The following is a 15764-nucleotide window of genomic DNA, read 5'->3' as shown; positions in this document are numbered from 1 at the left end:
TTTGCAGAGTTAAAGAATAAAGAGAAACAACAGAGATGGGGGAGGGTAAGCAAAGCAGACAGATACACAAGACAAGACTGTCTTCCCATAAAAATTGTCTGTGCATGTGACTAATTACTCCCGTTATGTTTTATTGGGACATGATTTGTAGTTGTCCAATGAGCCATCAGGCGATTTCAGCAAATGCACCAAAAGGACGTACACATAGTTGGAAGTTTAATATGTACACCTTCCTAAAACTAATACATCAGTCCTGCGATAACTCCCACTTCATGTTCAGTTTCATTGAGTGATGTTGATTCAACTGTATGGAGCCTGGGTCACCGTTGCCTTAACATCAAGTTTTCAACAATATCCACGTCCTGTATTATTTTGCATCTTACGCCCTTCACCTACTTTTGCCTTGAGGTAAGATGGCCTCTGGCTGTCAGAAAAAATGAATGTCCTCATACTTTGGAGAAGAGGAGAATACTGCCTGAGGGATTTCTGCAGGTTTGGGATGTGCCATCAGTTCTGAAACCATAAAACCATTTTTCTTTAGTGCTTGCAAAACCTTCTTTTGATGATATTGTCTTGTTTTTTTTATCAAACACTAGACAGGTGTCCAAGTAAGTTACCCTAGATTTCCTTCATCATAGCGACATCAGCCATCTGTCAACCAGATGGGAAAAACTTACAAGCAGGAACATATGTGTCCGAAATTGTATTCACCACCCAGACAAATTTTAATGGTTAAAAAGGTATATAAAAGTAAAAACACTTCAAAATTGTGAAATGGAGCAGTATTCTCTGCTCTGAAACACAAGGGGTGTGTCTGCTGAAAGCACTGAAACCACGACTGACCCCACTCGAGCGGCCTCAGTTCGGTTGGCAGTGTTCACACCAGGCCAAATAACTGGCAACTGAACTCGAGTGTGTCTTAACGGAACCAAACAGGTTAGGTGTGAAATCACACCATGCACTCACATCCCCATTAAAAACAACCCACTAATGTGGCTGGAAGGTTATGTTACTCCCAAAAGCAGAAAAAGCACATTTGTCGGGTGGTGGGTGCCAACGTTGATTTCACACCCTCCCTGAGTGTCCCTCAGTCTGCTGTATTACCGTACACAACAAGGAAACACACACCTGTTGGTGGACAGACGGTGGCAGATATGGCAAAGCCGGGGAGGAACAAGCTCTCAAGGAAAGTTTGCAGAGTACAATGGTCACTGCAGAGGCGGTGGTCGTGGTGATCCTCAGCTTGTAATCAGTGGGCCTCTTCACAAAATCAACTCACCTCTTCATCTCATCATCTTTATGACATTTGAATAAGGAGAGCTGCTCTGCAGATCCTGGCATCAGGGGAAGATGTAGCTGGACAAACACATAGCTAACTTCCAACTGTAGTAGCTGTAGTAACTTGAATGACTTACACTAATGCTCTCTAGTTTTTATTATGTTATAGTGTTCGAAGAGGGATTATACTAAGTGTGGCTGCACCCGATCATCGAGCAACCCACTGCCCTGAAAAAAACACACTTTACTACAAAGAATTTCCTCTAATGGCTCTGTCTCCTGACGTCTTTCTATTGGACATAAGTGGACATTCGGATTCAAAGATCAATTTCTTAATATGTCTTTTTTTCAGTTTCTCCCTGAAGAAACCTCTCAAGGCTCATAAGACATGAGTTATTCTTCAAACAAACTTTATTAAAACTATTTTGGTTTTATTTTACCTTAATTCTTACCGCACAGTCATAGAGAAAGAATTCCATGGGATTAACGTGAATTACATCTGACAGAAAAATCAGCACAGTCACGGATTACTAATAACTCAATTGGGCGCAATCCCAAACCTCTTTGATCCTGCAGTTTGTGTTCTCTCGCCAAGAACGGTGCAGTTCATCCCCATTCAAGTTGAATGTCAAAGTCATACTCCCACAAGGGATTTAAACATGTAATATTTACGATTTCACAGTGTGTGTGTGTGTGTGTGTGTGTGTGTGTGTGTGCCCGGCTGAGAAAATCAAATATGATTGATGTATATATAATTGCCCATTGAAGAGCCCATTGATTTTGCTCTTTAATGTATGCATTTAGATAAACACACACACACACACACACACACACACACACACACACACACACACACATATATGGAAGCCTATAGGGGACTTCATTCAAATGATAATGTAAATGTGAAAAAGAAAATGTAATTCCACAATGGCATTAAAAGCTTCCACAAATGTATGTCTTTTGTATAACAATTAAAATTAAAATGCATTTCCATCCCTTGGAAAATGAAATTGCAAACTCCGTTTCACTTTTCATTTTCAAAGACTAAACCTGCACTTCAGTGGACAATATTTAAATGCAATAGGTGAAACAGTGCGCCCAGGCATAGCATTTGAATGTACATGTTACCACGCTTTAGAACTTGGATTTGAAAATCCTCTCATCAAGGCCGGTCTTCAGTAAGGTTTGCTACCTTTTGTGAACCTGTAGCCAGAGACCGACAAGCTCCACAGCGCTAAGCGGAACCTTTTACCTGACTCACGTCATGCATGATGGCGAAGTCCACTTGAAAACAGTATATTATGGGCATGTGTATGACAACAGGACATGTCACAGATTGCTCAGACAATAGCTTGCCTTCTGTGCATTTACACAATTATAGATTAGATTTATAGACTAGATTTATAAGATGTATCTAACCACACAGTTTGTAATTTATTATCTTTTATATATTATCTATTGCTTTCACCATTGGTAGTCCAGGGTTTGTTTTCTTCTGGAAATGGGTCATGTGAGAGGAATGTGACGAATAAGGGAATACGTCTTGACTGATAAGATGAGGGGGGTGTCTGCTTCATCGTTTCCAAGCCTCTCAGTGTCTGCCAGTCCACATTACCACACACCCTCGCAGTTTTCAAACTCAACACGTAGCCAGCAGCATTTCCAAAAGTCCCCATTTTAGAGGTTTAAAAACTTGTGAGAAGTGTGGACGCCATGTGTAAACGAAACAAAAGGGACACATTTTCAAACTGAAATATGTGAGTGCGGCTGTAGCCCGGGGTTGGGCTGGGGGAACAAATGGCTGTGGTGTGTTCCATTTAGTTACTTCACTTATTGTAATCTGCACAAGAGAGCAAGACATGTTTCATGTTAATGGTTAAAGTATACATTTGGCGTCATTTTATATTTTTCTTACTGTCAACACATCCCATGAAAAGACTAAAACCAATATGCTTGTCTGTCTCTAAATACTTTCTGATTACTCTTCCCTGTATGTGGCACTCAGCCCCAAGCCCATTTGTTCCTACTGAAGAAGGAACTCCTTCAAAATTGGGTCACACGCACGTATATGTTTCACTTTGCAAAAAAACTACAAAGAGAGAACTACACACTTGTTTTTGGCAAAAAAACCCAATGCTTTTATCAGGGACTATTTTCAGCTTCGTACTATTTACACATTTAGTTCTCTCCTGAGTATTTACAGTATTAGATGATGTATGTGGGACTGACTGACTCAAAATGGTTTCATTTCTGATATGCTTTTGCAAATTCCTTCTGTGTCTGTGGCAGACAGATACAGCAACAGAAGTCATAACAATTATACAATCCTTAATAAGCTGCACCGTGTGTTCATTAAAATGAGGGAACACGTCACGTACTGCAGCTGAGGTGCTCACAGATGTGATGTTTGTGGACAGCAGCACTGCTCTCTGACACAGAGGAATAAGACATATGAGGCTTTCACTATACACCATTCTTCTTTGAAAGTAAGAAAGATATATAACATCACCAGACGTGTCCTAAGGCAAGATGTGTTACAAAGCTGGACATGGGCTTCCTGTTCACAATTGCAGATAAAGCTCAACTCCGTCTAAGACAATAGCTCCTGTCCTCTCTGAGGGGAGGCGATGCATCTGCAGAGCGTCTTTAGCCTGCAGCTCAGAGGCCTGCTGTGCTTCTCCTTGCACCAGCCTTGCCCCAACCGTCAGCCAACTGGGAGGAGAGTGAAGGATGTTCAATGAAGAACTGTGGGGAACTATTATCTCATTTACTGTGATCATTTCATCTTACCTTCTCCTTATCACAGATTCAGCAGAACAGGGATGGGATCGGATGGTACGTCAGCACAAAACTGTGGGTGCATTCTTCATGGAGGAATCCATCTGTAAATGACTCCTGAGAACAGTGACAGATCATGTGAACAGAAAACAGCTACACATTGTCCAGTGTGAAACCATGCTGCCTATACATACACCCATGAACACTGTCAGCATTTACATGTTGGTCTTTTTCAGAAGACGTTTGTACAATGTACAATTCACACTTAACTATGAGCAAACTATTCACATATATTCTCTGAAGGTTTTCACTTGATGTAGATTATATACAGTACACTGTATTTATCACATTCAAATATACATAAAATCATTTTTTGCACTGCATTCATTTCTCTTCCCTTGCCTTATTGTTCCTCTACTTGTGTCTCTGCAGGCTCAAGTCTACTGTATTTCTATGTTTTACTTCTGTCATGATTCAAGTCTTAGGTGTAATGGAACACAGCATGAATTTCTAATTCCACTGATCTCTAGGATAATTTTACACCCGATACATACACACAACACAAGCTACGATATATTACAACACTATTATCAACAATAAAAACTTTTTTTATCCAAATAATGTTTTATGTTAATGATTCATCTCTTGGTTTATTGGCTCGGTTCCAGGCTTAAAACTCTGAATATGAGGATTTTATGAACCGTCAATGGAGTAAATGAATAGGAAATTCACTTCCTGAACCAGAGCCGTTCAAAAAGTGGGCAGTCACTGTTGAGCTATATAGTGCAGAAATAAGAGGTTTGTATGGATCTTGATGGATCAAAGACATTTCTGCATAGATAGACAAATGTTGAGATGAGATGTTATTAACAACTGCACAGGGAAACAAATACCTGGGTTACTTCACAATGGTCTGCCTGAGTGGTGTATGTTCTACCTTATCATTGTGATACTAAAACTAAAGTAGACTGAAGACAGACTCATTTTACACAGCATTGTTTTTAAACATATATATGCCTTTGTGGTACATATTGGTGGTACACACACACACACACACACACACACACACACACACCCCACAAATAGATATTTGTGAGGCATGCATGGACTCACAAGAATACAAAGTGGCAACATTATTTGTTCATTTGGTGAATCATTGGTTCTATAAATACTAGACATGGTTTTTTAAAACAGCCCTTAAGGTCTGTGCCAACAAAGCGTGCTAAAAATAAGAGCTGCTCCTAACTGTGATTTCTTTTGGAGTTATTTTTGCTTTTTCTTACTTAGAAGCGCCTCAGCAATACATGTAACATATTTTAAGGAGAGTAGCAATATTTTTACAGTAGTTAAAAAATAAATATTATGATGCTTTGATTTTATTTCCTAAAATATGTAATTTTAGTAACCCTACTTTGACTGAATGAGTCTTTACAAACATAAAACAATAAAATATTTTCCAAAACTGTTATTTTGATGTTGTCTAAAGATGCAGGTAAAGTAAAAACATTGTATTTAAAGCATGTAAAGAGAAAATGTCATATGGCACTAATGCAGAATAGACAGACAGATGAGGAGATACTCACACCTTATATTTGATGCCCCTTTCTAACAAATGACTTTAATGAGTCTATATCAAGTGATAAAGCCAACTTCACTCAAAGCACACATGACAATTACAACCACTGTATTGAAAACAAAGCAAGGTGTGTATAGATGATGTAGTGTAAGATTATTATTCTTACTAATAGAGAGCGTTGAGAAGTGAAACTTCTGCTCACATGGCTGATCTTCTTACCTCACTTGTCATCTCACTCTGCTATGTCGACATGTAAAGCTGCGTTCAGTTAAACCTCGGAACTGGGATCTCTGAACCCAGAATTCGGGATGGTGATTTTTTTCCGACTCTGAGGTCGGTTATTCCGAGTTCCGAGTTATACGCTAAACACGACCTCCGAGTTCAGAGCTCTGAGTTCCGACGTATAATGGAACGCAGGATTATTTTTCGGTCTGTCTGAACGATGCATCTTCAAAACCTACAAAACTGATTTCCATGACATTTTGTTGATAGATTGGGAATGACACAACTGAATTTTGATGCAGATATGGATAGATAGAGCGTTATTATGCACCTGTGACTGTCTTTTAAAAGTGCCATATACTGTATTAAAATTTGAAGCAGCAGCAGGTGAGATATCCTGATTTCTAGACTCTTGAATGGGTTAAGCGCCAACAATACTGTATCCTTCATTTCTCACAATACAACCCGGCCTCATCTTTCAGTACAATAATTGTAACAACTGGAGCACCACTAGTCAGAAACTCAGAAACAAAGGCATAATTCCAAAATTCAGGGTTTTTACTCAATAAAAGGTTGATACAAGTCTAGGCAAAATATCTCAGAGGGACAAAACAGGACAACAGGGCAGAGGCATAATCAAGGGATTTAGCAGAGTAGAAATAATCTGGATTATTGGGCACAAAGATACTAAGACGAACTGGCACAAGGGAAAGAGAGCATGGAGACTAAATACACTCGGGAGGAGAGACATGTAAAACATTAGTGCTGGTTAGACTATCCCAGGGGTGGGAAACACACAAGGGCAAAAATGTGAGATCTGAAAAGAGAGGGGAGGTCCACTTTTGGTGTAAAATTAAACTTTCACATCATTAAATTCACGATAGCAGTCCTTTTTATTTTAAGTGTTGTGTCATTGGATCTCATTGTATGAAAATAAGCTCCTATTATTTTACCATGGAACTCAGTGCTTCATGTGTCATTTATTTGATTTTGACATTACTTCTCTCATGAATATAGGCTATATGTAGAAGAACTGCATAATCAGAGACATACCCATCAGTGGAGTCCAAGCCACATGTACAATAATAATGACCTAAGTATTATAATTATACAGATGACACCCAAATGTACTTTGCTCTGTCACCAAGCAACTACAGTCCCATGGATACTCAACTTCAGAGATTGTCCTTCACCAAAAAAAAGACCAGATAGGTCATTTTTTGAAGCAGTGTATTACGACATATGTGGTCATAAGACCGCAGACCTTTAGCGGTAGTTATGTACATTTACATATGTGCGCATATTCTGTAAAGTAATCATACTGATTCTCAGCCATGTCACCCTAAACCTTACCATCACCCTTAAGTCACAAATACGGTCGATATGGCCATTTTTACAACATACGACAGTTCATTGTATGAGTTGAAAGACTTGTTGCAACATCACAGCACTTCTCAGGTGTCTGCACAGGCTTCAAGTGTGTGAGAGAACAGACTGTAAAGTAATCATGGGCGGCGCCAGGAATGTTTCACTGCTATTGCCTTGTAGATGCCTTCTTTTTTTCACAAACTAACAGCTGTGAAAGCTGCGAGAGGATGTCACAGACATATAAGAGGTGGTTTGATGTCAATAAATGCATAAATGACTGAGCTTTTGAAAATGCAAACCTTCAAATATGCATATGAAAGCAAAATGCTCACTGATATGGATGCAATGGAATTTCCTTTGGCCTTTTTCACAAACTAACAGCTGTGAAAGCTGTCAGAGGATGTCACAAACATGAAATAGGTGGTTTAATGTCAATAAATGCATAAATGACTGAGCTATTGATAATGCAAACCTTCAAATATGCATATGAAAGCAAAATGCTCACTGATATGGATGCTATAGAATTTCATTTAGCTTTTTTTTACAAACTAACAGCTATGAAAGCTGTGAAGGGATGTCACAGACATAAGAGGTGGCTTGATGTCAATAAATTCATTAATGACTGGGCTGTTGAAAAGACAAACCTTGAAACATGCATTCGGTTTGAATTTTCAATAGCTCATTTATGAATTTATTGACATCAAACCACCTCTCATATGCTTTATATTGCTGGTTTGTGGACCGTGGAGGAGCAGGCTATCGAAGGGGAACGCCGGCCGTTCCACCTATGTTTGGGCTCATGTAGGCGGTGTACGGGCTGTTGTACCAGCCGCCAAGGCACCGGGTACCGTAGTGCGCGCTCCCGTTTGCAGAGATGTTTAGCGGTTTATGAGGTTTGAGTCTCCTGGGCAGTGTGTACCCCGGAGGACAGAGGCAGGCTGGTGGACAAGGGGAAACGCGGGGACACCAGGGAGTGGTTATATGAGAGCATTGAGTCACGGACTCGATGCCCAGAGCACAGCCAGGCGCACCAGGCGTTTGGAGGCAGGGCAGCGCTGGGAAGATGGGGTGTCGCTAAGCGGGCAGTCGTTTACGCTGGTATACGAGAAACATCTCCATGTTCGAGCTATTGCCTCCGTGTTTCACTGGGCACTTGCTGAACTTAGAGCTATTTGTGACAAATGCCATCTTATTTACATTCCAAGGCCATATCCTCATTGCAGGACCCCTGACAGGCGGTCGCGAGACTACCACTTGGATTTTATGTTAAAGATATCGCTGATTAAAATGAATGAAAATAGTTATTTTCCGAAACCATCATTAAATGATCAAAATTATTTAAAGTTGTTGTTTTTTTTTCATAACAAAATCTTGGTGTTGATTTAGCAACACCAAGCTACACCCTGGTGCCGCCCCTGAAAGTAATGCTTGTCTTAAAATCTCTTAATGGCTCTGACCCAGAATATTACCTCGACTGTCTTTTGCTATCTGAACCCTCTGGGTCTCTCAGGTCATTAGGTAGAGGGCTGTTTCCAGAGTGCAGCAGTAAACTGTGCATCACAGAGCTGAAACTTCCAGAGGATGACCACCTTTAAGTCGATTATTGGAATCATCAGTCGGAGACTGATATTTCTTCAAGTTGAGGATCCTCTTTTTTATGAGTCTGCAGTGCACTTCAGGGGAAATTTGGCAGAGTGAGCATTCCTCCCTTTTATGCTTCTCTTCAGATTAAAATCATTTCTCTATGTCAAGTTACCCTGTCTAGTTGGTGAAGATGTCTGCGATAAGTAAAGGCAGATGCAAACCCGGACCCAGGGCAAGTCTGGGTGAGACGGAGCTGCCCAGTCAGGCTCTAAGATAATGTTACCCTTGAATTTACAGCTCACAGTTTAGTCTATGGCTTTTGTTTGATATGTATTGTCAGTAAACAATGTTGCACATTTCCAATATCTTGTTTGCACTGCATAAGTTTGGAGGGATACCTGGGTTTACTTGAACAATGTCACCCTGAATATCCCACCCAACTGCCTGAATTTGGCAGGTCAACAAAGCATTGCTTGATAGTCCATATGAAAAAAAGGGGTTTAATATCTGTATTGAACAGCTAAATATGATTTGACTGACAACCTTATTAGTTGGGTTCAGCCGTACATTGAAAAAAGGTTTTGATTTAGGTTTGAGAGTTTATCTCACTGGATAGTCTCCTACTCAGATCAATCACCACTGCTGAGTTAATTTAAAGTGTTGTTCAGTGACACCCACAGCTATGGATGCCCTGAGAGCTCAACGCAGGAAAACACATGCACATTGGAAAAAACACAGAGAATTTTCATTCATTTGACATCACGTGTGCTGCAAATACTCACAACACAACCTAATACAGAAACGTGCTGCAAGTAGCACAGATGAAAGGTTTTCCACAAAAAAGTGGTGAACCCTGCAAGAACATGCTTATGGTTCAATTTTTGACGAAGATACTGATGAGCTAATGAGATAAAATGTGAGTAAACCAGTCGAGTCCATCACTTCGTTGTGTCCCCTGGAAACACTTATATTGTGGGCTGTCCTACTTGCATTAATCCTTCATTAATCCACTTGTGTTTTGTCTATTTGCATGTGTTTTTTTTAAGTTGCAGCGCATTGAGCTCTCAGGGCCCCTGTACAAAACAAACTCAGTAACCCCAAACTTGCTACTTCATTATTTTGCAGCTACTTATATGTGTTGTATGAGGTATCAGTGTTTTTCTAGCCACCTCCTGATGCATTCACATTCCAGCATTAACCAAGTCACCGGCTGTGGCAGCTGGCTGTACTGCTTGGATTTTGGGACAACACTCCCCTCAACAATCCACCAGATCATCCAAAGCTTAGAACGGATTTGCAACTGACCCAAATTTTGTCTCATGCCGAAAGTGTAAATAGTGTGGCACTCCTGGAATTTCTTTTTAGTTTCTCTTGCCTCATATTCAGTGAATAAATGAGGACACAGTAGATTACTCATTAAATATGCTGATAGCCGTGCTAATGAAGGCACAATGTGTATCATTAGGTCTATTTTTGTTTTTCTGCTTGTTTGCTTGCAGCCATTGAAATGTGACTTTAGAACAAATTCACACGACATTGCAACAAATAAAAATATGCTACTTGCTGGATGTTGGTACTAAGGTATTCTCCTAATAATGAGGAGCTGGAGTTTGTAACCTATGTTTCCCTTGTCTCCAATGTCTCAGTGGTGCAGACGTCCTGACAACTGGAACATGAACAAAAATCACAAATGCTAAGAATTGTTTCCCCTGCAAGCCACAGAACAAAATGGCAAACAAGCATACAGAAAACATTCAGTAGCAGTAGCAGGGCATCACTGTACACATAAATCTCTTTGTGGATTCCAGTGTCAGCGCTGTTTCTGCCGCAGCTCTTTTAGTTCCTTCGTCCCTGCAACAGACAGGACAGACGCTGTGCGGATGCTTGCCAGTGGGACTGCGGCTCAGCGTGTGTCAACTTAAATCAAAGACTGTGTGCATCTGTTCATATATTACAGTAAGAGGGATCTCCAGCAGCGATGATGGCTGTTGCTTTTGATGACAATCTAGCAGAGAGCATCAATAATGCCATATCTTACCATGGAAATTGTGTATTTTCTCTAATAAATGCAGAGATAGATTTACAATTACTGGTTGCAAAAAAACCTGTAACCCTAAGAATAAATAAATAGATAAATTAAATTAAATGGAAAGGTTTGGGTCCGGTGGTTGCATGAAACACCTTAAGTAATTGTTTCTAGGTAGGCAGCTGTGCTTGAATTGAAAATACACATTTGAAATGTAAAATAACTTAAATAAGTTGAACACGCCAAATTCTCAAATTCTCAACGTGTCAAGACTCAAATGTAGGAGACAATTTTGGTTCGGAGTAAATTAAGCCTTGAAGCTTTCTCCCTACTTTAAGATGGATGTGTCCGCTCAGTACTCAATTTTTGTGCACAACTTATCATTATCTGTTGTCTTATTCTTTTTTTCATTTCATGGCTCTCTTACAGTAACTCATTTCAACCTGAGGTGTGTCAGATCCGTCTTCTTTTTACAGTGTTGAGTTTTTCTTCAAAGTAAGAGCAGAAACTTGAAGATGAACTCGCCTGAAATAGAAACACATTTGAATATTATCACTGCATAAATTTATGTAGACTCACTGCAGGTGCATATTGCTAATTTATTTACACGTGCCTGTGGGATGTGGAAGTTGAAGAAACATCATGCAGAAAACAGAAATAGCTACAAGAACTCAGAACAACAACAACAACAGTCGCTGAAGGGAAGATTGACAAAGTCGGGGGATTTGGAGATTTCAAAATCTTTTGATCTGTGTGCTGACAAAGGAAAGGAAAGTGAAAATGCTTTACACTGTGACGTGGTGTAGTCCCACTGCGCAGTCCCTAACAAAACTGTTCTATTTTCCATGAATGTCTTTATAAATTCATCAGAATACACCTCTGCAGCATGTGGCTCAATCGCATCACAACAACTCATTGCTTCAGATACATGAGCCACGTAATGAATCCTGAGTATCGACTGTACATAAAGATGGACGACATGAAAGTGAAGCCAAGTCATCTCACCGTCCCCTGGTATTAAACCCCGCTTAAAAAAAGTAAAAGGACATGTTCAAATAGATTTTTCTCAAAGATGGTTGCTGTCTTTTTAGGCAGTGCTTATCACACTGATATATGTTCAAGTGCCCATTTTCCCCGAAGTTTGGTTTTAATTAGTTATTTGATACTGTAAAAAATAGGGTGAAACGCTATGATTGACAGCTGAGACTTTGGTCAAGCGTGTGTGTGAGGGACCTTGATAGGACGGCTCCACACCATGACCACTACTGCACAGGCTGCAAATGATGTCAAAGGCGTAAGAAGGCAACGCCCCTACGTGAGATATTTAAGCTTAATTTTTGAAGAGGAAGAGGAGACACAACGTTCATCTTCATTTAGTGTCTATGGTCCTGACATGGTGGTTAAAAATAAGGGGCCTCGGTACCAGATTAAGTGCACCAGCGTCTGCCCGAAAGATTAGCCCCGTACCTTGGTCTAAACCCCTTTTTTTTTCGAGGAAAATAGAGCCAAACGTCATCTCAGATCTGTCACCTCCAATCCAATGGGTTTGTCATGTTCCTGAGCTGCACAGTGAACTGCTCCCGCTCAGCGTAGTGTACAGTGGAACAACTGCTGAGTACTGACGAGTGTCACACTAGGCAGCAGACATCTTTATACATGATCCATTTGCAGACATGGTGAGAATCAATTAGTAGAAGAGGGTCTTTGTACCAAGGGAGAGCCAAACCGTCAGCCAGGTGATATATGTGCTTTTCTCACAGCTAAACGCAAAGATAAACTGTAATGGTACTGGATAGACATAAAGTAAGACTCCACTTGCATTACCTTTGATTTTGTTCAAATTTAGTTTCAGACTATTGGTTATTTTGAAGTCTGTCTGCATTCCGCTGACCTGGACATTTGAATTAGCTTGTCTGCGGTTTTTCATGCACATGTATTTAAAACCTGATATAGTGGTATGAAAGCTGCCCACTGCTGCAGAATTTATCGAAGTGAGAACATGAATCTATTCTTTTCATCTTCCAGTATTATCTCATTGTGGTTAATAATTGAATGTGGTTTTAGAATTTCCCCGGGTCATAAGAGCAGTCAGTGACCTCCTGCTGTTACTGCTACATATATCCCCAACATGTTAGTGTCCTTCTGCCCAGGAAGCAGCCATTATGGATAATTTCTGGTTCGATTGGAGTGTATCTGCATGAACATGAAAGCGATGTTGATGGAAAACAGAGATGAAATACATTCATCAAAACAGATGGGGTCAGATCCAGGGTTTCTTCTGCAACCCATTTGTGATGAGGCCACTCACACACACAAAGTTAAATTACCCAAAAGTGCAAGAATCAAGAGAGTGCATACGTAAACATTTAACAAACAGGCTAAAGTCTCAGTAAGAAGTCATCAAGGTTAAATCCAGGTTCATCGTTTTAACTCTGAACACTTTGTTTCTTTAGGTATTAATAATGAGCAAGTTGTGCCAGAGGTAAATACTGTAACTTTATTTTTGTGTGCCTGTAGCATTTTTTGATCAATTAAATATCACACTGTATACTTGACACTTTATCAGCAGCATGCTATTTTTGATCGCTGTTTCCTGCCAGTCTTGGAAGCTGTAATTACTATTACTGGCCCTCACCCACTTCAGAAAGCCCCTTCAGTAGCTGTATTACAGACCCAGGCCCGAGGCAGGAACCGCAGGGTTTGTGCACTAAAATATTTCTCTTGTGTCCTTACCAAGATGGTGATAATAGACATTACAGTGCCAAGTTGAAAACAGAGAACATCATATGAAATCAGTCGTCATTTCATGAAAAGACACAACGTGAGAAGGAATGAGAGCAGAAGAACACTGAACTGTGATGTGCCTTTTCTCTTCTGGTTATGGAATCATCTACTATTGAATTATGTTACTTTAGGGAGTCAATAATTCATCATACAGAATATCACATCAAAGAGAGAACATTATCGCAGGGCAGCAGAGCCTTCAGAGAGCCCTCATCAATCGCTTAGGATTATAGTGGGGAGTTGTGGATGACTCACGCCCGTCAGTTATAGGAGTTTTATTCAATTATTAAGTTTTATTAAAATATTAGGTTTGAATCCGTATACAAAGTATGCTGTTTCAGTCTGAAGGTTCAGAAAGTCATTTCATGGTCATGGGCCCCTTCAATAAGAATGGATTCTTGATAGGAGGCTTTGTGGTGTTGAAATATTATTAATATGAAATGAAAATGACTACGCATCAGATGTGTTGCCATCAGCCATCAGTGGTATTCTTTTATTTTGGTATATAATTACTATGGTTATCCCGTTACCATAGCTGCACTGAGCGCTGTACTTTCTCAAATGCTGGGTCAAACATCATTAAAATATTATAAAATTTCTCTTTGGTACATGTGTCGTAGGCTTAGATCTCGATTCATCACAGCCGCTTTTACTGCAAGGCTTATTCCCTTTGTGGATCTAGTTTCCCTCCCTCCATTCTCTCTGTAATTACAAAAAAGTATTAAATAGACCCATGCATTAATCATTTTCAGCCATACACCCACACAGTAGAGTCAAGTGTGTCATGGTCTCAAAGGCAGCAGAGGAGTTGCGGTTCAAGGTTACTCTGTCACATTGTGCGCGTCCACGTAAAATGAGTGATTCTTTTTACTTTACATTGTAGTTAAAATGCAGCATTGGTATTTTACTCAAAGCTCCATAACGAAGCCTAATAGCATTACTGAGATTTCTTCCCCATGAGCGTATCACATAGCTGTTGGTGACTCCCCTCCAGTTTACTAAGAAAGGAACACATAATGTATGCTACACTGCAGGCCCTCCTCTCTATTTCCTCTTGAAGAAGGTGCACCGTCCCCAGTGCATCCCCCTACCCGTGGCCCCTATACCATCACTGCTCCTCCAGCTCTCTTCAGAGACCTCGGTGTCTCATTCATAATTAATGGGCGACTCATAAAAAGGTGAGGGAAGGGCCCCCTGGAGGGCGAGCTTGAAAACAGACTTGGAATGTTGCATGGTGAAACAGAATGGTAATAAGAGAGAGGTGTAGAAAGAGAATCAGATTGCGGTGATGCATCGGCTGTGGTTCTGCCGTGACAAGCTGCGCGAGGGTTAATCAGAACGGAGAGACAGGGGGGTCGGCCTCCTAATGCAGTGTGAATAGAGAAAGACAGGTCCTACACACCATTTATGTTTAAGTAGATACACCCAGGTAAGAGGCTCCTGTTTTACGTGTCGGTTCTGTGCTTGTGTGTCGAATGTAGTTGCAGATTTAAATAAAAACAACAACCTTATATGTGAGGGCGACCACTTTATATACTTCTGCAGCAAATGTTTCACTGTTTTACAAAGCGTGTTTCATTTACTTTCCCGTAATATCTGCCTTTGCAGTATAATGTCTCTTCATTAGGTACATTTAAATGAACCAAAGCTAGAGAGCTAGTTCAGGCGGTCCGACTCCCGTCTGCTGCTCCGCTCACTGCAACGCCACTGTCGGCGGTGTTCTGCCCCCACTCTCTTGCAGCACGCCTGTGCACGCTGCTCGCCCCAGGAAGCTCTGTGCTCTTGCTAAGCTGCCGCTGAGAACTTTTCAAAAGCCCCTCGCTGCCACGTAAAACCCCATCACAGATTATCTGAAGAGCAACTCGCTGTGTTTTCCAGGCCCGGCCATGCTGTCGCTGCCAGCGGCTTTACCTGGAGCTCCGAGGCTGATCAACAGCGGTCCGTCCCTTTGGCTGCGGGAGACGGGAGCACACCTTGGGGCTGAGGCTGCAGCTTTCCCATCTGTGCCGCTCTGGCTTTAGCGGTGTTCACAGTCCACTGAAATGCTGGGAATCCCTGCGGCAGTGTCCAAGCTCAGTTTTGTTTGTCTGTCAGCAGGATTACTCATAAACCATTTGCCAATTGCCATGACATTTTTGGGGAAAAATA

This window comes from Scophthalmus maximus, chromosome 14 (genome assembly GCF_022379125.1).
Source record: "Scophthalmus maximus strain ysfricsl-2021 chromosome 14, ASM2237912v1, whole genome shotgun sequence".
NCBI lineage: Eukaryota > Metazoa > Chordata > Actinopteri > Pleuronectiformes > Scophthalmidae > Scophthalmus > Scophthalmus maximus.
This window is presented reverse-complemented; position numbering follows the sequence as displayed.